General features: G+C 50.4%; 1 pseudogene; it reads right to left on the bottom strand.

The window, feature by feature from the left end:
• Positions 1 to 1,351: 1,351 nt before the first annotated feature.
• LOC104993872 lies at positions 1,352 to 4,073 on the bottom strand (annotated as a pseudogene).
• Between the last annotated feature and the right edge of the window lie 1,065 nt (positions 4,074 to 5,138).

The raw sequence follows: 5,138 nt of genomic DNA, 5'->3' as shown, positions 1-5,138 counted from the left end.
ATAGTGCAGCCAGGTTGGCAGAGAACCAGGATTGGAGGAAATTTGATCTTTACCATGTGGCTTAAAGTAAAAACTTAAGGATTAGGTTTTATATATTAAAAAAAAAAAAAAGTTACAGATGAATCACACCAAGGAGAAGAATGCCAAGTTACCCTCAACACTGAAATATTGAACTCGGAAGTGACATTTTTTGGCAATTGGGAATGGATTTCCTTCAGCCTTTGAATAAATAATTGTGTGTGAAAGTTTTTATTAATGTAAAAACAAAATAAAACTTGTGGGGATATTAGTGGCATAAAAGCACACTTAGACAATGGATTTAGGGATGTTGGGTTGTCTCTTAGAAACAGGAGGCTTCCCTGGCTGCTCAGATTGTAAAAAATCTGCCTGGAATGCAGAAGACCCAAGTTCAATCCTGGGGTTGGGAAGATCTCCTGGAAAAGAGAATGGCTACGCACTGCAGTGTTCTCACCTGTAGAATTCCATGGACAGAGAAGCCTGGCAGGCTACAGTCCATGGGGTCCCAAAGAGTCAAATACAGCTGAGCAGTGGGAAAGTGGGCACGGGCTGGTGGGTCCCAGAGGCTCTGGATGGTCTGCGGGTGAATATCCCCCAGGACTCCGGGCCTGAATTTGCACAGTGAATCCATCTTGTCACTGCCCAGGGTTCGAGATAGAGGCTTTGGATCTGCTGAATCCACTGGGGAAAATTCTCCAGTCCATGGTCTGGGTGGGCTTAGCCATGAGGGGCCCTTGGAAGAAGGTTCCCTCCAGCGGTGCTCACTCCTGGACACTTAATTCATTCCAGGCCCTGAGGATGCCCCTTGTATATGATGACAGACTGAACGGCCTCAGAAATGTGAAGATGCCCTGGAAATGAGAACCACGGGGAGTAGGTAAATGGTGCTCTGAACTCCTGTAGCCGATCCTTGCCTATCAGAAAGCATCTAGGCCCCACTCACACTCAGGCCCTTTTATTTAACCACTAACAGGAGAGTCATGTGTTTAAAGGGGAGAATCATCATCACAGATCACAGAGGGCACCAAATGATTGACACTGCAGTTCCCTTTATTTCTTTGGAACAATCCAACACAGGGGTAATGACACCATCAACCGCCCAAGCCCAAAAATCCCCCTCCAAAATTCAGATTCACATTTCTAACTTTGTAGGAACACATCTCTCCAAAAATCCCACCAAACCCTCCCCTCAGCCTACTGTAAATCACCTTTCCTTTTCCCTAGTGTACTGAACAATTGCCTGAAACTGTGATTTGTGTTCCTTCTAGATACACTGAGGTCTGGGTGGCAGTGTCCCAGTGCCGGGGACAAAGCCTGCAACTCATGAGCTGGCCTATGCAGGCATGAATCAGGGGCAAAGGATGGGCTCAGTGTCATAGAAGATCTGGTCACTGCAGTGTGAACAGGGGTTGGTTCTGAACCAGACCATGCTGAGCTGCCCAGACTCGCACAGTAGCTTCTTGACCATGGCATGCAGCTGAGCCAGAAGGCCAAGGTGCAGGGTGCTGCACACGTCCTCATAGCTCTCCAGGGCTGCAGCGTATAGCACATGGCTCAGCTTGCTCAGCCCCATGGTGTGGTGCAGTAGGCTCTCCAGCACAGCGATGGAGATGGGGTTGCCACAGAAGCTGAAGGTGGCGAGCTGGGAGCAGCAGCTCAGGGAGGGCAGGAGGGCACTGAACTGGGTGTCCATGATGCTGCACTCGTCCAGGTCCAGGTCCTGCAGGGTGGCCGAGGTCCACTCAATCGGGACCTGCAGGGGCTCCAAGCTGAGGCTGGTCAGGTTGACACCACTGAGGCCCAGGTCCTTCAGCAAGCTACGACAGGTATGTCAGGTCTCACTCTGAAATCAGGCAGTTGGTGATCGACAGGGTCTCCAGAGGGGTCTTCAGGAACCTGGGGAGAAAGAGGGCAGTCAGTCCCGGGGCAGAGGTGGCAGGTGGCGGGATGTGGGAAGGAGAGGTTTGTTTCACCGGAACACAAGGTATCTCACTGGCTTGGAGCTGGCCTCTCACCTTCTTGATGGGAAGGCAGGGGGTCTTCCGGACACAAGCTCATGCTCATATGGGTATGACCTCCCCCTGCAGAAAACGATACACTATTTTCAATGTGGGAAACAAACAGTAAACAAATGTCATTTGCCTATTTCAGCTTGCTAGTATTTGTTTAGCAGGAATTAAGATGTTTTTACAGGACATGACTAGTTGAATTCAATGGAAGGATGGATGCAGTGGACATGGGCTGCTGGGTCCCAGCAGTTACAGATGATCCTTGGGCGAATATCCCCCAGATATTCGGGGGCCACAAACCGGCCATCACCACCTACAATTCTTTCTTTCTTCTTCTTTTTCTTTCTTTCTTCTGTTTTCTCAGTGAACATATTTATTCATAATGTTTGGAGTTTGCAGCTGCCAAAAAGGAAATCAATGCAACTTATTTATACAGACAGCCTAGGCTGCATCGTCTCAGCTTTTATCACTGTGTTCAAGGCAGAGTGATAATCTGTTACTGAGGATTTCCTACGTATTCAGAAGTCTTAGAGGAAAATAATAATTGTCATTTGGGCTTAGAGAGATTGCAGCCACTTCAGCAATGATGCTCATTTGACTTTTTCTCTTTTCTGGACTGCTTAGGAGCCACAATTTCCCCTCCTGATCCCTCCTTGTCATCTCCAGAATCACCCACTTCCCACAGCTCATCTGGAGCCTAAAACAGCTCAGGACAGAAGTGGCAGGTGGGAGGGAGAGACAGAGCTTCAGACTGAAAAACTCACATCTGATGGACCAATGTCCTCCTCACTTAGTTATCTGTCACCACCTCAGCTAAGACATCACTCTCTCGGAAAGAATTCCCAAAGGCATCACACCTGACCCCTACTAGGCAGACTCCCAGCAAGAAGTCCCCTTTCACAGCATCTAACCTAGGCCACGCCTCTGACCCTAACCAGGGAGATGACCCGATAAGATGCCCAGGGACAGAGCGGCAGCATCGTGAGGACTTCGGAGTGGCTGGGGGCCCCTGGCAATGACCCCAGGGGGCACAGAGTAGACGCCCCAATGGTAACGAAATGAGAGAGGCCCATTCTGGTCTGCGGAGCTGGTGCCATGCCTTACCTGAGCACCTGGTGCAGGTGACCATCCAGGAAGGAGATGGAGTCCTGGTAGAGCTCCTGCAAGTGGGGTAAGTTCAGGAACTAGGTCATGAGCTGGCCCATGCAGTACTCCTCCTGGTCAGGGTCAGTGTGTGGCAACACGTGGATGTGCCAGAGCAGCAGCCAGCACAGGTTGCCCATCTGGCCCAGGTGCGGCACGAACCTGCCCAGCATGGCCAGCTTCCAGGTGCAGTTCACCTCCAGGTCCTGGACAGAGTCCAGCTGCACCACCTTCAGGATCACCCTGACGTTCTGCATGTGCATGGCGATGATCCTCAGCTTCTGGCAGCACAGGTGTAGCAGGCTCCTCCTCTGTTTGGCCTTCTGCAGCAGGTAGCCGAGGGTCTGTTCCAAGGTATCCTCCTTGAGGCACAGGTCGACCAGCGCCTGCACAGGGGCCCACGCTGGCTTCAGCCCCGTTTGCACCTCTGCCCTGCACCTCTTCTGCATAGGCTGGGCTGGCTCAGGCTCTAGCAGTGAGCAAACGCTGGCCATGATGCCAGACCACGTGGACCAGAAGTCCTGGTGGGAGTTCCAGTGCAAGTCCAGCACCTGAAGCTTCCACCTCCTGCAGGGCCGCAGAGGACATGCTGAGCTGTGCAGAGGCCTACGGGCACCAGGACCCCGCGAGGGCTCTTCACTCCACACACCACAGCTCCTCCGGCTTCAGGAGCCCCCTTGTTCCCCACTTTAAGGGACATGAAGGGGGCACGTGCCTTTTGTCCCCTCTGCCCCTCACCCAGTCCTGTACACCTGAATGCCTGTTCCCAGGTGACCCCTCATCCTCCTGCCCTGGCTGCAACTTGCTCACATCCCCAGGCCCCACCAGTCTGCTAGGTCAACATCACCTAGGGTGGACATCCAGAACAAGTAGGACCTCCAGGCCATCGAGTGCAGCACTGAAAGAGTCACACACACACACACACACACACACACACACACACTGAAAGATAGAAACACACACACAGCAACACAAACGGACAGTGAGATACACACACACACTGAGAGAGACACACACATACTGATAGATACACAAACTTTGAGAGAGACACACACGCACACGCACACTGAGAGAGATGAACACAGGAGAGAGGGACCCTCACACTCTGATAGACACACACACATACTCAGACACACACTGAGAGAAACACACACACACTGAGAGAGACAGACATACACATTGAGAGAGAGACCATACATACACACAGACACACAGACACACAAACAGTGGGAGAAAGACACACAAACCATGAGAGACACATACACACAGACACACACAATGGGAGAGAGGAACACACAATGAGAAGCCGGACTAGCACCCTGAAAGAGACACACACACTGAGAGAGACACACACACACTGAGAAAGAGACACACATACTGAGAAAGACCCATATAAACTTAGAGAGAGAAACACATACACTGAAAGAAATTCACACACTTAGAGAGAGATACCAGCGCTGTGACATTGACACACAGACCATAACAGAGACACACACACTGAGAGGCACACACACACAAACACTGAGATGCACACACACACATACTGAGATACACAAACACATAATGTGAGAGAGACATGCACACTGAGAGACATACAATGTGAGAGACACTCACACTGAGAGACACACACTGAGAGAGAGGAACACACACTGAGAGATAAACATGCACACTGAGAGAAACACACACGATAAGAGACACACACAATGAGAGACAAACACACTAAGAGAGACACTAAAAGCATTGAGAGAGACACACACACATTGAGAGACACACACAGACATACTGAGAAATGCAAACAAACATACTGAGAGAGAGAAGCATACACAGAGAGAGACACACACACTGAGAGACACCCACACACAGAGACACACATTGAGAAAGATGCACAGATACACTGAGATAGAAAAACATATATACTGAGAGAGACACACACTCTGAGAGACACACACGTATATAGGGAGATACACA

Source organism: Bison bison, unplaced genomic scaffold (assembly GCF_000754665.1).
Source record: "Bison bison bison isolate TAMUID 2011002044 unplaced genomic scaffold, Bison_UMD1.0 scf7180017849488, whole genome shotgun sequence".
NCBI lineage: Eukaryota > Metazoa > Chordata > Mammalia > Artiodactyla > Bovidae > Bison > Bison bison.
This window is presented reverse-complemented; position numbering and strand designations above follow the sequence as displayed.